The following is a 20,591-nucleotide window of genomic DNA, read 5'->3' as shown; positions in this document are numbered from 1 at the left end:
TTACTGCCCCCTCCTGGGAAGAGCTCAGAAGACAGGGAGGTTAAATAGGGCTACAGACACAGACCAAGGTTAATGCAAAAATCACCGCCCCCCCCCCCCCCCGCCCCCCCATCAGTATTCCACTAATAGAAATATATTCACACACACAGAATATAGTTAGCATACAGTCTCGGTCAGCATCCACTTCATTTGGGCTTCTCTGAATAATCCTTATGAAAAGGCTGACCGCAATCTTTCATGTCACTTAAAAAAAGTGCAGAAATTAACATTTGCTCTCAGTTAACTGAAAATAAGATATATTCACCTAGATATAAAACAAAAGTGTGATATTAGATGCTATCCGATGAGTTTGATCCAGGTTAAATATTTCATGCAGCCAGACTGTGTTTGGAAACACCCTCGTGACAGAATGCAGGGGTATTTTTAAGATGTAAACAACACTCAAGAAACGTCTAAAGACTAGAAGTTAAAACATACCCAGAACAGAGAACTCAAGTATACTGACCCATAATAAATTGAAGTATAAATAAAGAAAACAGCAATATGACTTATTCAGATCACAGCAAATGTCATAAACATCACGGCTGGGTGACGTACATTCGAACTTCTAGTTCGCTAAGACATTACCAGTAAGACATCAACCTTCAGGTGTCTTAGCTGAGGCGTTAGAGCTCTGTATGCCGCGTTTGCTCAGATCTACGTCTCACACTGGCTTTATTCAGCAAAACAGCAGTCGCTGTCTGTCATAATGACAGCGTCCTCCCTGACATGTGAATCAATGAGCAGAAATGAGGTCTCGTTCAATTAGCATCGAGGTCCTATTCAATTATCTTTCGCTTCTGCATCATGATCGAAATCGCAAATTCAGCCATGCAGCTCTTAGCTCCTGTGCAGTTGTGTATAGTGATGCAGATTTTCTCCTACAGTGAGACCTCCTTTCTGCAACCAAGGAGCATTAATGTAATGGCTCAAATTAGCCAGAGTCAAACCAAACTGCTTTATTGCATGAGAAAGCCTGTTAAGGCAAACAGGACCAGAACAGAAGGGCCCCCATGCCGGGTAATGATTGTTACAGGAATTCCAGACTTACACAGTGAAACTATGTAAAGCATCTGCAATGATGAGAGAGGGAATTTCAGCCCCTTCTAATGTTGCATAATATATCAGCACTGGCTGCGTGATGCCTGTAACACCTGCGTCACTTTCGCTAAGCGTCTGATAAACACATAACATAAATATAAGGCGAAACAGAAAGCCTGTAGGTGTAAGCGACCTTAGTAGAGCTGCGACTGCACACCTCGCGAGGTTTCTAACCTCCATAAATGAATGAAATGCAATGATGGATGACAGACTGCAATGAATGAAACAGAATTACTTTCAGTCAATCTAACCAGTTGGTTTGGCCGCATGCCACAAACAAATCCGAGTCCTTCCGTCTGTCCATCCATCCATCCATCTTCTAACCGCTTATCGCAGTCAGGGTTTGGGGAAAGCAGCTTAAATTCGCACAGGCAGATGTCATTCCCACCACAAATGAAAGCAAAGTACATGAACATTTTAATATATCTTCAGCAAACCCTCCAAACACCCAAGCTAACAAAGATCGCTCATTTTTCCCATGATCATTATTATTATGTATTAGAGGAGACCATAATGCACTGGCAGAGTATGCTTGTATAATGGCTATTACTCCTGTGTTTTCCAGATAACCTGCCATCTGTTCATTGCAGTCTCAGCCAGAGTGAAAAATATCCTGCAATTTCTGCTTCTGGATGACAGCAATAACAAACAGCGTTAGGATGGAGGAGGATGACTGGGATCTGGAGTGGGGGGTCAGGGGGCTACACCCCCAACAGCATGTGTCTGACACCTACAGAAAAATTCTGACTGCAGGCCACATGGGGGCGTGTGACTTACAGACAGATATCAGTCATTTCTTCTTCAACAAAGTAGCTACGGCATCAGTGAGATGAGGAGACCACACAAGACTGCAACCAGACAGCTTCTGCTTTTCTTATAGATGGCACCAGCCCCCCATAAGGGGAAAGAAACTAAGAGTTTCAGCACTTAATAAAATTTAACACAAAAAGAAACACTGATGCTCGACTATTTGAGGATTTTCAGTCTCATCCATGGCAGCACAGGGCATACGGCAGGGTGCAGGGGACCAGACAACGGGTACAGAACAGGGCACAGGGCACAGAGTATAGGGCAGGGGACAGGGCATACGGCAGGGTGCAGGGGACCGGACAACGGGTACAGAACAGGGCACAGAGTATAGGGCAGGGCACAGGGCATACGGCAGGGTGCAGGGGACCGGACAACGGGTACAGAACAGGGCACAGGGCACAGAGTATAGGACAGGGCACAGGGCATACGGCAGGGTGCAGGGGACCGGACAACGGGTACAGAACAGGGCACAGAGTATAGGGCAGGGCACAGGGCATACGGCAGGGTGCAGGGGACCGGACAACGGGTACAGAACAGGGCACAGGGCACAGAGTATAGGACAGGGCACAGGGCATACGGCAGGGTGCAGGGGACCGGACAACGGGTACAGAACAGGGCACAGAGTATAGGACAGGGCACAGGGTATACGGCAGGGTGCAGGGGACCGGAAAATGGGTACAGAACAGGGCACAGGGCACAGAGTATAGGGCAGGGCACAGGGCATACGGCAGGGTGCAGGGGACCGGACAACGGGTACAGAACAGGGCACAGGGCACAGAGTATAGGGCAGGGGACAGGGCATACGGCAGGGTGCAGGGGACCAGACAACGGGTACAGAACAGGGCACAGGGCACAGAGTATAGGGCAGGGCACAGAGTATAGGGCAGGGGACAGGGCACAGGGCATACGGCAGGGTGCAGGGGACCAGACAACGGGTACAGAACAGGGCACAGAGTATAGGGCAGGGGACATGGCATACGGCAGGGTGCAGGGGACCAGACAACGGGTACAGAACAGGGCACAGGGCACAGAGTATAGGGTAGGGGGCAGGGCACAGGGCATACGGCAGGGTGCAGGGGACCGGACAACGGGTACAGAACAGGGCACAGAGTATAGGGCAGGGCACAGGGCATACGGCAGGGTGCAGGGGACCGGACAACGGGTACAGAACAGGGCACAGAGTATAGAGCAGGGCACAGGGCATACGGCAGGGTGCAGGGGACCGGACAACGGGTACAGAACAGGGCACAGAGTATAGAGCAGGGCACAGGGCATACGGCAGGGTGCAGGGGACCGGACAACGGGTACAGAACAGGGCACAGAGTATAGGGCAGGGGACAGGGCACAGGGCATACGGCAGGGTGCAGGGGACCGGACAATGGGTACAGAACAGGGCATAGAGTATAGAGCAGGGCACAGGGCATACGGCAGGGTGCAGGGGACCGGACAACGGGTACAGAACAGGGCACAGAGTATAGGACAGGGCACAGGGCATACGGCAGGGTGCAGGGGACCGGACAACGGGTACAGAACAGGGCACAGAGTATAGAGCAGGGCACAGGGCATACGGCAGGGTGCAGGGGACCGGACAACGGGTACAGAACAGGGCACAGAGTATAGGGCAGGGGACAGGGCACAGGGCATACGGCAGGGTGCAGGGGACCGGACAATGGGTACAGAACAGGGCATAGAGTATAGAGCAGGGCACAGGGCATACGGCAGGGTGCAGGGGACCGGACAACGGGTACAGAACAGGGCACAGAGTATAGGGCAGGGGACAGGGCACAGGGCATACGGCAGGGTGCAGGGGACCGGACAACGGGTACAGAACAGGGCACAGAGTATAGAGCAGGGCACAGGGCATACGGCAGGGTGCAGGGGACCGGACAACGGGTACAGAACAGGGCACAGAGTATAGGGCAGGGGACAGGGCACAGGGCATACGGCAGGGTGCAGGGGACCGGACAATGGGTACAGAACAGGGCATAGAGTATAGAGCAGGGCACAGGGCATACGGCAGGGTGCAGGGGACCGGACAACGGGTACAGAACAGGGCACAGAGTATAGGGCAGGAGACAGGGCACAGGGTATACGGCAGGGTGCAGAGGACCGGACAACGGGTACAGAACAGGGCACAGGGCACAGAGTATAGGGCAAGGGACAGGGCACAGGGCATACGGCAGGGTGCAGGGGACCGGACAACGGGTACAGAACAGGGCACAGGGCACAGAGTATAGGGCAGGGGACAGGGCACAGGGCACAGAGTATAGGGCAGGGGACAGGGCACAGGGCACAGAGTATAGGGCAGGGGACAGGGCACAGGGCACAGAGTATAGGGCAGGGGACAGGGCACAGGGCACAGAGTATAGGGCAGGGGACAGGGCACAGGGCACAGAGTATAGGGCAGGGGACAGGGCACAGGGCACAGAGTATAGGGCAGGGGACAGGGCACAGGGCACAGAGTATAGGGCAGGGGACAGGGCACAGGGCACAGAGTATAGGGCAGGGGACAGGGGACAGGGCACAGAGTATAGGGCAGGGGACAGGGCACAGGGCACAGAGTATAGGGCAGGGGACAGGGCACAGGGCACAGAGTATAGGGCAGGGGACAGGGCACAGGGCACAGAGTATAGGGCAGGGGACAGGGCACAGGGCACAGAGTATAGGGCAGGGGACAGGGCACAGGGCATTCAGCAGGGTGCAGGGGACTGGACAACGGGTACAGAATAAAAATGCATCAAAATGCCTTAATACCGTCTTTAATATTCTTGCTTATTTATTCACAATGTCCAATCAACAATGTATTAAAATATAAAGTGATTCACAGATTGCTTCTTAAACACCTTATGTCTGGAAAAGTCTAGCTAGTAAGGGAAGATTGGCAGTAGTACGGCAAGCGAAATGAGTCAAAATACAAAAACATGGAACAGAAATCAAAGCATAATGTAGGAATATCTCATCCACTAGAGAAATCAGAGCAAGTAATGAAACAAAACATTAAAGCTGGTGGAAAAACATGACCTTTACTGCAAAATTGACCTTTTATTAAACTGTTCATTTTGAATCTTTCATTAATTTTGGGACATTCGGAAATGCTTAACACTGAAATAAGAGGAGCCGTACTCCATCAAGGTGCAGTTTGGTCATAAGGAGGCGGAGCTGGGCTCCATCATGGTGCAGTTTGGTCATAAGGAGGCGGAGCTGAGCTCCACTGGGCCCTATATATATTTAAATGCATGTGTTACAGTAACTTTCTTTTGACCATAAACTTTATTTGATCAGCTGTATTTGACATTTTTCTCCAATGCTGTTTTAGTTCGGTGCTTAAGAAATGTGATGGTCAAAATTGACTTTATTGAGTTTATTGCACTGTTGTTATTGTTACCATTTCCTGTACTAGTAATTTGTTCAGAATGTATATCTCCCATATCATGGTCTAGCGTACAGCACTACTTTTACACAAGCATTTAGTTATGAAGAGTACTATTCAGATTGACTGTAAAGTGTTTTATTTTTCATTAACTCTGACACTTTTTCAGAATTTTTGTTTGTGCTAGTTTTTTGTTGAGAGTAATGCTCTGGCTCTTATCACAATTTCAACTTTCAGTTTCAAAACATTTTAAGAGAAATACCTTGGCAGAAAGCAGCTTATGTCACTGGGACTGAGTCTGATGGGAATTTGGTTCTTCGCAAATCTGCATTGACTCTCTTCTCCGCTTTGAGGACTGGGTTAGTCCTGGAAGGAGCCTCACCACACAGGCAGACCACAATGGAAGGAATTTGGAGGTGATGGTCAGTTGGGGTACGGTACCTATGGAAGCCTTTAAAATGGAACATGACTGGTCAGTGCATGGGGTTGACATAAATCCTGACTGGTCTGACGAGAGGCAGGTAGGCAGGTCTGGATAGAAAAGAAGAGGTGGCCCCATCACGACTCCTAAATCTCTATCTGTCTCCGTTATGTTTACTGCCAAGCAGGTGGTCAAGGCTATATAATGGCTTTCATAAGCCTATTATGGGGTCAGAGAACGCACTGTCCATACGGCCATCGGTGGCAGCTCTACCACGGGCCACATTCAGAAATTACTGCCTCCTTCTTCAATAAACTTGGAGCACTGGGCCTCTGGAGCACTGAAGGGGGAGGGGTTACACTAATGAGGATTTAATGACCCCCCCCCATCATAAGCGAAGCCCCATGTCTTAGAGAGGTGTGGAGTCCATTACCGGTATTCCATATCCTGTCCTGTTTCTGGACAGGAAGTGGAGTGCTATCTTACTCCAGCTAGAATAAAAGCCAGAAGAATGTAACTGAACTGATATCACAATGTACACAGTGTTTCATTATTAAAATAGGCTATTTTAACTTAGTTTGACATTGTGTAGGTGTATGCTGCAGCTATACTGTTGTAATGGACTATTGATGTTGTTCCCTCAGGACAAACAGTGGAAATTCACAGGAGTTAATCAAGGACATGAACCTCATTTAAAAATCTGCCCTGTGAGAAGCCATTCATTACTCGTCAGATGTGGAATTACAGCATTTTTCTCCTTTCATTACTACAGCATATAAAGGCTTAACAGTAGCCGAACCCCCTGCTGGCCACAAACAGTCACTACACTAAATATTAAATAAACATTTTTCTTAAGTTCTGTTAACCAGCTACTTAGCTATGAGCTCCTGACTCTACTTACTATCTATTTATTTAGTTTTTGAGAAATCGGGGGGGGGGGGCTGGTCATTTTTAAGTTGGGCCCCGAATTAACCAACCATGCCACTACCTCATACTACAGTGATCCTAACAGGAAACTGCCTCTTAACAGGAAGCCCAAAGTTGCACTACTGCCCCCTACCTGCACAGCAGCATCAGGCACCCTCACAGGGGTCTCTGATTGTGCCACCAAGAATGACCTAACAAAGAAACACACCACTGGCCTTAACATCCCCAAGCAGCTCTGTAATCAACTGCTGACACCAATCTAGTGCCTTCCCTGGGGGGACCCTGTGGTGGGTCCGCCCCCCTCCCCCAGGCTGAAATACAAGTCTGTGGGTGTTTCCTTAAGTATTGATAATGCCCCTATCTCTGAATAAAACCCTCTACTCGGAATGGTCCGTGTCATGCGGTCATGTGACAGTGTCACCTTGACCTAATCCTACACTCATAGGCAGAAAGTATATATTTGGTTGCATCATATCCAAACAAACTGAAATGCTTTAATGTGTGCTACTCTAAACTCATAGAAGACATCTAGAAGGCTTTCTGTGTTTTTGTTGACGAGGGCTCTAGCAATAAAATTGTTCTCCGGTTCTTTCAATTTGACACACAAAGGTCAGTGATAATTTCTTAATATTTTAATTTCGAATGATTTTTTCCCCCCCTATGCCATTATATTAGCATCTTAGTATCACATAGGGATTCACTCACTACAAACATCTATTCAGCTGGTTGCTAAGGCAATACAAGCATGTTTTGTTCCTTCTATGAAGATAATAACGATGGGCCCTTTCTGAGCAGGGAGACAGCGCCCCACAGAGGCTCGAGATACAGGATGGCAGAGAAGGACACCAAACCCATTCTGGAAAAGCCTGTGAGAAACACATACAGTCGAACCTCGTTACTACGTACCCCGGATACAACGTTTTCACCTTTTCAACGTACAGGTTTCTAATTCCCGTTTTTAGTCTATGTATTATTCTAATAGCAGCCATTGTTTACAGCGTACACCCTTACAGCGTAAACTTCGATACAACATACAAATTTCTAGAGAAAATACGAAAACTAACCACCGTTACAACGTACAGTGCTCTCCCCGCCCACCACAACTTGTATCGCTACATCTACCTGTATCTACCGGATCTTCGCCCGACAATGCACATTTGTCTATTGCGTTGCTTGGCTATTGTGTTGATTTAATTTGACCAATATTTCATTAATATTTCAGGTCAAATGCCAATTTGGATGCCAATGTTTATTTAAAAAATCCATTTTGACCAGCCGTTGTGTATTTTCGTTGGCGTTTATCGCCGGATCTTGAAAATAACCATAAAGCCCAGATACATGTACACAAAGGACGATACATCGATCTTATCTATCAACATCATTGCTCGTATGAGGGGCTTGGAAAAGACTGTTAGCATCAGCAATATTAATTTATATAATTCCTGTCATGGAACACTCTCTATACACAGAAGTTCTGCAGCTGTCTGAAGGATTTAAAGCTATAATCTCAAGGATGAAGGGTATCTGCGTAAGAGGTAAGCTCTCCTGATAGCTTAAAATCCATCGGAATGTGACATGACTTGATAATGGTGCATTAACGTTGGATGGATATCACTGACACACTTTAGGAACTTAAGCTGTGGTTGAATAGTCTTTATTTTGCATAGGAAGGTTTCTGAGTGAGATGAGCTAGAAGCGTCTAAGTGGCAGCTGTAACGGTGCAGGAGGGAAAAAGGTGACTGTCCACTAGTGGCTCCAAGACAAAAAGGAGTTTATTGAAGAAACTGAACAAACGGGGGGAAAGTATAAAACAAAAGGACCACGAGGAGTCAAAAAACATGCGGGGAAAAACACTGAATTCATTATAGACAAAGAAATTAAGCACAACTAAGGAACAAGGGAAGACTGGGAACCAGGTAACCCAGGGAGCCGAACCTAGAAACAGAGCGACGACACCCAGCTACATTCACAGATCCACATACAGCGACTGACTGGAAAACAGAGCAGGAACTTAAATACACACAAGGCTAACAAGACGCGACGCAGGACAGGTGAGAATAATACATAAATAACCAATGAATGAAAGCGCAGGGAACCTGGGCAATACATTAGGAAAAAGCGCAAAGACAGAGGAGGGAACCAGAGAGTCACCTGCAGCACCACCTGCTGGCCAAGCAAGGAAGAGACATGAAGGGCTGGGATGGAAGAGTGCTGATCCTGACAGGCAGCCAAAACAAGAGCTGTTGAAATTCTCTAAAAGGTGCTTCAATGCTTCCTTTCTTACCGCCTTTAGCATAGGGACCATCCTTTACAGAACTGCCATCCCACAATTCCCTGCTGCGGCAACATTTAAAGTAAGGGGCCGTCGGCATGGATCGTAACAGATCATAATCAGCATATTAACCATAAAACAGAAGCTTGTCTTTGATAAAAAGAGAGATATGAAATGTTTTTAATCAGATGATCGTTGAATTTAGCATGTTTGAAACTGAAGGATGATGATGTGTAGTGGATTTATATGCCTGTCTTAACGTTATGCCTATTTAACAGTTAATTTAACAGTTAATAAATGCATAATTTAACAGTTATTCTCATGCAATAATTGGGATAAATATGTGTGTGACAATCATTTCCTTTCAGTTTTGTGACTGGTAGCCCACATTCCTTCCAAAACTTAAACTGCAACCTTGGTAATGAATATTTTTCACTTGCCCTTTAGACATCAGTACATAGGAATTCTTGCTTGTGCCATCCAGTCAGGGAAGTTAAACGTGTAACTGGATTAGATGGCACAAAAGAAAACAAAGGCACTCACAAAACATCAAAGGACTTAACTATGAACTGCAGAGATACAGTATATATTTGTGGAATAAGTCCTAAATAAACAGTAGAAGTTGCCGAAACTGAAAATATGGCTAACTAAAGTATAAATATATGAAATAATCCATCCATTTTGTGTAACTACTTATCACATTCAGGGTTACAGGGGGTCTGGAGCCTATCCTGGAGGGAATGGGCAAAAGGCAGGAAATAACCCAGGATGGGGTCCCAACCCATCGCAGGGCACACTCACAGAGTATTTATACCTACAGACAATCTGGTAACTCCAATTAACCTCAGCATGTCTTTGGACTGTGGGGAGATACTGGAGTACCCAAAGGAAACCCCACGATGACACGGGGAGAACATGCCAACTCCACACACGTGGAGCCATGGCGGAGACTCGAACCCTGGTCCCAGAGGTGTGAGGCAACAGTGTACTGCACCGCACTGCATTTGTGAATTTGGAGTATTATTCACCTGTCCAGTAAAGTGTACTGCATATTTATGAGGTTGGAGTATTATTATTCTGGCCAGTAAAGTTTTCTATGCTTTTATGAGGTTGGAGTATTATCGCTATATTCAATTGAGTGCATTTACCAGGTTAGAGTATTACTGCAGGTACTGCAGCAAAACCATCTGTAATTAAATATAGAACACCCCATAATGCCCCCCCCCCCCCCCACTCTGCTTATCCATGCCGCTCCCCTATGTCCTCCGTCCTTAATGTGAGCTATGGGGCAGGTTTAATTTAAACAGAAAATTAATTAAATGTTAACAACAAGGGTGTCGTCTGAGAGGGAATTCTGCCATAACAAGCTTGCATGTGAAACCCTTCAAACATCTGCTTGCTTTGGTGCTTCTTTGGAATAACAAGACGAACTAAATATGAAAATGGTGACGTTGTGTGTGGCTCCACACGTTAGGGCTCTGGGCCCGTGATCGTAAAGTCGCCGGTTCAAATCCAGTGTTTGGCAGTGTGACGATGTTTTAGGCCTTTGAGCAAAACCCTTAACCCCCAGCTCCAGGGGTGCTATGTCATGGCTGATCATGCGGCGTCACTCTCAAGCTCGCTCTCACCTGTCTCTGCGTGTCTCACGGAGAGCAAGACCACGTAGGCGAAAAGACAATTTCTCAACAGGGATCATTATCCTATATAAATATTGAAGATATGTAGTTGCATAACAGAGTGTCGAAATGCCTGCGACGTTTTCTGTCCACCGTGAAGAAAAGTCTCTTTATTGGTCACAGGCCATGATGAGCAAACCCATTTACAGACTGAGGGGGTGCTCTGGTGACATCTAACTGCTCAATTACTTACATCTCAGTGATGTTTGACAGAAAGGCCCCTGCATCATGCACAGCACACTGCACAAACACAGTCCTGGAAATTACTTCAGATCCACTCGGACAATCCTTCTCTTCCTCAAACGCTAAGCCCAATCTGTAGAGAGCCCGAACCCCCGCACACATCATTTCTAAAATCATCGATTTCTCACTTCACACACGTGCATTTGGTCATTTATAAACTGTGAGAAAATAAAAGCAATTTTTAAAATAAAGCAATAAGAATGTACTGTACAAAGGTTCAGGAGTAGCCTAAATATATATATTCGGTTATGAAAATGTATATTGTTGCTTACGGTCGTGTCTTCTAATTTAAGCTTGAACAAATGAATTTATTATTTAGGATCATTTTAAAAAAAGGAAAATATTCAGTTGGCAAATTGAAGTGTAGAGAAGAGAGCGACACAAGAAAAGGGCCGGTGTGAATGCAAGTTTTTGGGATGACCTTTAGGTCTGTTCAAACGCAGGACTCTTCAGCCAATCAGTCACAGTGGCCCTTTCTGGGTAAGACTGCCCAGGCCTGGCATAACCTAAAGATGTGTGTGTCCCATGTGGGACCCAAATGGTATATCCTCATAAAACTATTTCAACATTATAAAGCATTACAAGTTACAGAATTATTAATTAAACTTTACGCTTGGGTAATTACGAGCTGCGAATGAACGGGACGCCTTCTTTCAATATGCAATTAATATGCAAACTTTGCTCTGTGCATAGCTGACCTTTTTCAAACGTTTCACGTCGCGAAAAGGTCAGACGCCGAGAAAAGTACAGAAGCGACAGCTTTCACCTTCTCGGCCACTTTCCGCTGCTAATGTAAATTCCTGAGCGCATTTACAGACGTACAAATATATTACAAGAAGCATGAAACACGGGCTGAAATCAAGCTTTATTTGAAAAGTGCACGAGAAAAAGTACATTGGGCTATGTCTGTCATCACGTATCCCACGATGCTCTGCTTTTTAAAACACATGCACTTACAGAGGTAAGAGTGAAGTTTGGGGTCTGAGACGTAGGGTGGGGTGTTTTTCAGGGGTATACAAATCCACCCATTGACATATTGAGACATGGACACAAGACATAAAAACGACCAAATACCATTAAAAGTACAAATGTGAAATGGAGAATTTTAAAACACCAATTCAGCTAAACCACTACAGTATTCCACATGTATCCCTGCAGTGGCACAGGTATGACGTCTAATATCACCCACTGGTTTTCGGTTTAGTGCTTTGGATTAGCAAGACCCCTCTAGGAAAATGTGAAAACCCAGTAAAATGTCATCAGCAGGTAGCAGGACATCATTAATCGTCTAGTAGGACTGGGAACCAGGCATTACTTCAGCACTAAAGCCAGCTGATCATATCCTGGAGCTCAATAGAAACTCGCCCTTTTCTCATGTAGAGAATTCCCTGCAGTTACTCTGTCTTGGCTTGTCATTCTCTTCTGAGTGAGAAATAATTTGCTTTGTCATGATATCATCGATCTGCTCATCTCCTGCTTGTCACAGGTTACACCAGTTATTAATCATTTGCTTGTTACTCTTAGCAGTCTTTACGAAAATGTCCACCTTCTTTCATAGACATCACATCTCTGTCATCGGCCTGTCAGATGCGCCGTCTGAACCAGTAAGAAATCATTTGCATCTCTTTGGCTCATCATTCATACATCTCCGTCGAGTTGCATTCCTAATACTGATGACAATTTGTTTTATGAAATTGTGGAATTATCGAAATCTGGAGATTTAATTAAAGTAAAAATAATAGTTTTTATTATTCAGTTTCTTAAATTACATGATGGTTACTTTAATTTATTTACTGTATAGCGATACTGCTGTATTTCTGTACTTAACTATGGGAAAATATGACTGGTTGTATCAAAAGTCTGAATATGTATCAGGGCCAAGAAAAGATCAGTCAATGCTAGTTATTGAATACCTGTCTAATGGCAAATTAGAAGTTTTCAGGAGAAGCAGTTAGCATATAGATGTCTTTTGAAAGGAGTTTGTAGGATATGGCCGCCATGTCAGCGCCCAAGGAAGACAGAACAGATAAGTGGTGTGATCTGAAGAGTTGCAATTAGACTTAGTGTGAAGTAACTGGAAATCCAGTTTATTATGCCTCTCTCCTTACTGGGAACCTGAAATCCAGTGTGTGATGCCTCTCTGCTTACTGGGAACCTGAAATCCAGTGTGTGATGCCTCTCTCCTTACTGGGAACCTGAAATCCAGCATGTGATGCCTCTCTCCTTACTGGGTACCTGAAATCCAGTGTGTGATGCCTCTCTGCTTACTGGGAACCTGAAATCCAGTGTGTGATGCCTCTCTCCTTACTGGGAACCTGAAATCCAGCGTGTGATGCCTCTCCGCTTACTGGGAACCTGAAATTATTTCCCCCTTAGCTCCGCAGCTCACATCACAATGATTATCTGTCTGAGAAATGATGAAAAACAGCTGAAATTCATTTCCAGTTATTAGATTTTTTTTAAAAAAAACCCTGTTTACAGTCCTACATGCCTTCAATATATAAGGAAACATGCTGTTTTTTATTGAGCAGATGCCATTTCTGTTAAAAAGTCAAACAGTTTAACAGTAAATCACAAAGGTGTAAAATAGCAGACCTTGAAGGAAAATCCATCAGGTTATGGGTTCATGCCCAAACTCTCTGTCATACTTACAGTATACACCTTTTACCAGCTTCTGCTGTTTTTCTTTCCGTGTCCCTGTGATTTAATATACGTGATATTTTGTATAAATACCGCATCCTTGGTAACTGTCTGAACTATCAAGGGTGCCACCTGCTGGCAGGCCTGTAGAAAAGCCTGTTTAATAATCATGCATAAGAGGTATTTTCGATAAGTAAAGCCATTATTTTTTAAATTACACTGTTTGGAGCATCATTGTAAGCTAATGCAACTGCTGGGATTAAGCATTATTATTTGTCCAGAATTACTTCATTTTTACTGTATTGTAACATTATTACAGACAGGGTCATACATTAAACATCAGTTATACAGGCAAATAATCCAAGATTGGACCTTTTTATTGATGCATACTCATGTACATCACATTTATCCCAGCAAATCTTATTGGCTGTCGTCACGAATCATCATATAGTTCCTGGAGAATCAACATTAGCCACAGAGATGTCTCATTTAGCCTTTCGGAATAGCAGAGTCTGTCTTTGTTAGGGTGATCCGATAATCCATGTCAGGGAGGACACATTGAACTATGACAGGATTTTTAAAATACCATTTTAATTAAAAGAGCCTGGATCTCAGTTAAGTGCGGAGTTCTTGCTGCGTGCTGATTGGTCAGTCTCCTATAATCATGCATATGCCACTAATGTTAATGTCTAACAGCTGGATGAGTTTTTCAATCAAAGCAGTCAAAGTACAAGAAGACATGAGCTGTTTAGCCAAGCACAGGTGCCTTTCAGTTTTAACGTAGTTTGTAAAACCTGGAGTAGCTTGAAGTGTCCTTCCTGACATGGATTACCTGGTCCACTAGTTTGAGCCTGGCTTTGGCAGAACAGTCACATGTCTGTGGGACTGTGAGCAAGGCCCTTAACCCCCAGCTCCAGGGGTGCCACACAATGGGTGACCCTGTGCTGTGACCCCCCCAAAGCTATGAAGAGCAAGATGGGGTAGACGCAGAGACAAAATCCTATACATGTTCTGATGCGTAAAACCATGGTTCTGTACTTTCTTTTTCATGACTGTATGTGTGCGTGATTTCTATGTACTACCAATATTCACATTTAAATAGTAACGTGTATGTGCAATTAATGTACACAATTATAAAGACTATAATAACATTTATTTACAACATACCAGCCAGGTGCAGGCCACAGACTAATGGGTATTCAGTCAAGAAACGTCTCTAATTCTTTTTTGATACATACAAAATAATTTTTCGTCTATGTGTAATGGTTATAAAATAAAGTATATCAAAAGCACGTTGTCAAACTTATTACTTATTTGGCCTTCAGCCGTCAAACTTTCAACGTGAGCAGAGGGTCCGGAGCAAGGAAAGAAAAATAAAAGACCCAAAAGAACCGCCTGCTATCCTGTTTAACAGGCCGTCTTACGTCTTCACTTATTAAAACAAGGTGCGGAACTGATGAAGGAAAAGAGAAATGAATATCAGTCTGTTATCCTGTTTAACTTGCTCCTGTTTTTCCATGTTCCTTATTCGCTTCACCTGGTGCCTCAACTCACAAATTCCTGTGTTGATTTTTTTCTTATAGCCGACACCTGGGCCCCTTGATGTACAACAGCGTCTGTGGAACAGAACAAAAACAAAATAATCACATTCACAAGAGACAGCAGGAAATACAATACAATATCCATAATACTCCGATTAAATCATGCAATCAGCAAGCAATCAGGCTGTGACTAAAGTTTATAAACACAATTTATAAATCAGATAATGGAATATTAAGGTTGGGAAAAAAAAAAAAAAAACGTTTTACTGCCTTGAGGAGATTTTTAAAGGCAGACAGCCGGTTATAAAACAGGGATGGTTTGAATTTTTTGAAGCGAGTTGACAGGGGTAGGGCTGGGTAATATGACAAAATATTTCATGATTTATTTTTTCATACAAAACAATATCAGTGTTTATCGCAACACAATTCAAATCATTACTTCTTTGTTTCGCAGTTGTATTTTAGCTTAAACTTCCCTTAGAATTGCCCTTGAACAGTCACAGCACAGGGTGACAAATTGGCTTTTTTACCAAAGTCATATACTGCAAGCTTTATATATCAATATATAACGCATATTAACACTCATGTGCAAACTATATTAAATGTATGTGTCATTAGTGATATATGTTCTTCATTCTTGTAAAATACTGTACATGAGTTAAACCACTCCGTAATGTCTTCTTAAGTACTCAAAGACTTCCAATACGGTTAAGGTCAAGACTGTGTCGTAGCCAATTCATATGTGGAAATGATTCCTCGTGCTCCCTGAACCGCTCTGACAGTTTGAGCCCGATGAATCTTGGCATTCTCGTCCTGGAATACGCCAATCCCATTAGGGAAGGAAAACTCCATTGATGGGATAACCTGGCCATTCAGGAGATTCAGGTACTCAGCTGACTTCACTTTAGTGCTGCATAACGCAGCTGAGCCGTAATAATGATCCAATCAATGGCTTTTAAGTATTTGCTGATTTAAATTCAAATAGTGTTGTTATCGCTGTCAGGCGGGATAGAGCGATAGAAAACCGGGTGCAGGGAAATGTGTTAGATGTTCTGGCATTTTCTTTAATTGATTTTTTTGTTTTATAGCTGATCTCATTTTCTTTCTCAAAGGTACAGGTAAGCATATTCATTTCCAATATAAAAAATAATTCCTCTTACAGGTTTCAACTGAATGTCTAATGTAAATTATTTCCATGTATCCAATGTATTTTAATGGTCCAAAGCCTTTTAACTTCAGAATTTTTACTTCTAATTTACAGCAAATAATATTCAACTTACTCATCACCACTTACGTAGCATTATACACCCAATAACCGACAATAACTAAGTACTATCTCAATTGTAAATAATACACATTCAAGTAAGAACCAACCTACCAACGATGCCCACCATTCCAAACGGCCTGTACGGAGCTCATTGGACATCCCGGTGGCGAATTTGCGTTTTGCTGGGTGGTTTGGGAAGATAAATTAATATTCTTGAGAAAAGCGCACCCTGATTTGCCAGTGAATAACTTAGACCAGAGGTAACAGGCGGACCACGGTCCAGGTCCGGATCCAGAAGCTGTCCCATACAGACCTGAACCGATAGCCAACACAGAAAGTTATTTAAAATATGACGGGGCGCTGTCACACCACGTGCCGGACAGGAGATCGCTCAGGCAGCGAGAGCGATCAGGAACAGGCAGGAGGCAGAATTTGGGGTAGACTAGGGGTTTATTAAAATAGGTACGGGCAGGACGGAACACAGGCATTGACAACATCAATGACAGACAAAGGCATCAGGCAAGACGTGGACTTAAAAAGACAGGACTGGTTGAACATAATCAGACACAGCTGGGCACGATCGGGAAAGCACACGTGGATAATCAGGGGGGCGTGGCACACACGAGGATCGGACGAGCAGGGCGTGACAGGCGCTTCTATTTTAACCGACACAGCTTTTGTAGTCTTTTCGGTAGTGGTTTAGCACTAGAACCACAGTTTCCCACGGCAATGAACGTCAAAGGTCTTTAACCTACAAGCAAGACGTAGTTTGGCGTATGCAGCCTTTTTTTGTGCTAATGTATTATTAGTATTAATAGCAGCAGCAAAGCTAACACCCGCAACGAAAAAGCGTAATGTTCCTAATAGAGTGGCTGATCTGTCCTGAAATCGTAAAGCTTTTCAAAGTTTTCAAACACAGTATGTATATTATATAACATGTTGGATAAATAGATGTAATTTATTGGTGACTTCGTGTACATTGAAGTTTCCGCCTTTTAAACAACTATAATGTTTATTATATGAAAAATGTATATACAAATTTAAATGTATGAAACAAAAAATGTATACACACACATTAAATTTTCGTTAGCTGTAAAATACAGTGAAGTGAAATCTCCATTATTTACGTTGCAATATTATTCCACCACTAGGGGGCAATTCTGGACGGAGGAATCTCTTTAATGGCTGTTACCAACAGAAATGTTTGCTGCTACAGTATTCAGCTTTTTGGGTGTCCTACAAAAAGAACTAGATGACTACAAGTAGTTAATGAATGCACACTGCCCATCTAACAAACCAGAAGCCACTTTTTGAAATGTAAATTTTGTTATTGAAACATTTTGTTGGATTGCACTCTAGGTTTAATGGAAGAAACTGTGGATTACATGTATCTCCTGAAAATCTTCATAGTCTTTGTGGAGACAATGATCTTCAAATTCACTTTGAGGTCTTGCAGAGACAAAATGAACTTGCTCCACCAGTCAGCTGGGTTACTGCCATGGAGAATTATATTGCATTCAAAAGTGTATCAGGTCTATAAGGTAATTCTGCTAACAAATCGTACAAAGCTCTCAAAATTATTTTGGTTTTCAGACAACAAATAACATTTTTTCCACCCATTGTTCTCCAAATAAGACATTTATTTAAACGTTAAACTTTTAAGCACTGGTTGCCTTTACATAAAGTCTGTAAAATAAAAATGTAAATGTATACAAAAATAATTTAAGCATATTCAATAAGAACACTTTGGCCATTATACACATTGCTGTGTATAGAGCCATTAAACTGCCCCCTTAAAGCTTTTTACTGCCAAACAAAGCTGTCAGGTCAAAAATCACACTGTTAAAAATGAAGTATAAAAGAATACAAAAATAACTTCTAACAACTTATAACACTTATTCAATAAGATTATAGAACAACATAATCATTACATTGCAATTCAATCACCAGAGGTGGCGTGGAGTACAATAATTAACAGCTTGGCTTCAGGGAATGCCAAACCCTTCAGGGAATGCCAAACCCTTCAGGGAATCCCAATGTTATTTAACTGTCCCATTCTGTGTCCCTTCCATGTTTGGCCAGTAGGTGTCATTGGTCATCTCGTCCCACGTGTTGTCAGTCTTTCTTGTCCTCCCCTGTTGTCAGTCTGTAGCGTTTCCCTTGTTCCCTGCCAGCCACTTGTTGAGCACGTGGTTACCTGTAATTTCAATTCATTAACTTACTGTTTGCCATAGGCTTTTAAATACATTATAAATAATTTAAAAAAATAACATAACAAGAGATAATACTATGAATTTCCTCACTGATTAATTGTGTTGCGGGTTGGAACTCAGTATGGAGTCCCCACAAAGATACAGATACCTTATATGTGTGTGTGTGTGTGTGTGTGTGCGTGTAGCAGGGCCGTAGCACATCTTCTTCTTTGTGTTCAGGAATTGCTTCTTGTAGGTTAAGTTAGAATGGTTTTCACAGTTCTTTGGTCTGGAGATCAGGCTGATTAATCACAGTTGATTTTTGTGGGCAATCAACCATATATATATGTACATATATATATGTGTGTGTGTGTGTGTGTGTGTGTGTGTACAGTAGTGTGCAAAAAATTATAAGCAGTCAAAAGAAATTGTGTGATGTCACGATTGTTACGGTTTGTAGCAGCTAATCACTGCTGTTAATAGCAGCTAATAGCTGCTGTCTGTAGCAGCTAAATTACTGTTAATATAACTGCTAATAACATAACAATTTTCCCGTTTTTTTGTGTAATAAAGTATATAATGTAGTAATGTGGTGCGTTTTTGATTCAAATATGTTAGTATGGTATTGGCAAGATATTACTGTATCAGCCTTTATTACATTAAGGGGGAAAATTAGCACATTATTGGCAGTTATTACATTAACGGTAGGTATCATATGTGCCCTTGAGAGGTAAAGTGGGCTATCCCACATGTCAGTCAAAAATGAGTTTAGTGTCCAATATTAATTATTGAGGGTCTATCTATCTTTTAAATATACTGAGATCTGTGCTAACTATGATATTTATCAATTGTAGGGTATAGGCACACTGATTATTTTTTTAAAAATTCAACTTTGGAGCTCATTTTCTCAAAACTTTGTTTTTGTGGGATAGCCCACTTTACCTCTCAAGGGCACATATTATATAGGTCTAATGTACGAAGCATTAACGTTAGACATGATAACCTGGTTACCTACCAGGCAGGTAGATGGGGGCAGGTGGGCGAGGTGCAGCATACTGTACGAAGCGGGGGTGCGCAGGTACTGTGCAGCAGCTGAAGTTCCTCTTGGGCGTAATCATGTCCTGCGCACGGCACCAGCTGCCTTTCTCTGCATTGAAACATTCCACTTTTGCAGTTACTTCGAACCCATCGGAGCCTCCCATCGCAAATAGCAAGCCGTCCACCACTGCGATGCCGAAATAGCTTCTTTGTTGTCTCATGGGAGGCGCAGCGTGCCACTGGTTAATTGCAGGGTCATAAACCTCCATACTCCGCACTGCATGAACCCCGTTGGTACCGCCCACCTGCAAGACACCAATGGTAAGTGATCAATCGGGTACCAAACGGATAAGTAAATATCAGCTTTCTCAAAGTCAGGAACTCTTAAGGAATTATCGCCCTATAATAGCAGGCTGCACAGAACCTCCCATTGTCTATATAGCTACACAAGCTTATAACTAATTTGTGTTCAACATACATGTCAACATAACTGCAGTGAAAAAAGGGAATTTGGGCAACAGAAAACCTGTACAATTCAGCGAAAACTGTCAACCATCAAAAAAATACTTCTTATGATCATATATTTTGCTTTTATTATTATTTTTATTAGTACTAAAAATAATACTTGTGGTCAGACACTGAAAAAAACAACAAACAGAGCAATTATGTCTGGAACTACAGAATATAACTGTAATCAAAAATCTAAGCTTTACTAAGCGTATTCGTTTGCAGGGAGCATATGTGTATTGAGATGGGCCTTCCCAGCAGGTCATTTCATCCACTGAATTCTTTTGTTTGTTTTAAGCGCATTACAATCTGTGACACAGCAGCAGTGACAAAAAATATGAGTCTCAGATATATCTTGAGATTTGACTCCTTTGTTTCAGAGTACAAGAAAGGAATCACTCACCGCATAGATGTTTCCCTGATATGCAGCTACTCCAAGGCCACGTCGGCGAGTGCGCATGGGAGCGATCAAGGTCCATTCGCCCGTGAGAGGATCATAGCACTCCGCAGTGGAAGTGGTCTGAGCTCCATTGCTACCCCCACAAAT

General features: G+C 43.2%; 1 long non-coding RNA gene across 1 annotated transcript; it reads right to left on the bottom strand.

Annotated features, from left to right (window-relative positions):
• Positions 1–17,926: 17,926 nt before the first annotated feature.
• On the bottom strand, positions 17,927–19,597 carry LOC125725126 (uncharacterized). Its single transcript, XR_007387352.1, has 2 exons — positions 19,515–19,597; positions 17,927–18,504 (listed from the first exon to the last, which is right to left on the bottom strand). It is a non-coding gene; the product is annotated as an uncharacterized LOC125725126 (long non-coding RNA).
• Positions 19,598–20,591: the final 994 nt, after the last annotated feature.

The sequence above is a fragment of the Brienomyrus brachyistius genome, unplaced genomic scaffold, assembly GCF_023856365.1.
Source record: "Brienomyrus brachyistius isolate T26 unplaced genomic scaffold, BBRACH_0.4 scaffold61, whole genome shotgun sequence".
NCBI lineage: Eukaryota > Metazoa > Chordata > Actinopteri > Osteoglossiformes > Mormyridae > Brienomyrus > Brienomyrus brachyistius.
Note: the sequence above shows the minus strand (reverse complement) of the source record. Positions and strands in the feature narration are given on the sequence as shown.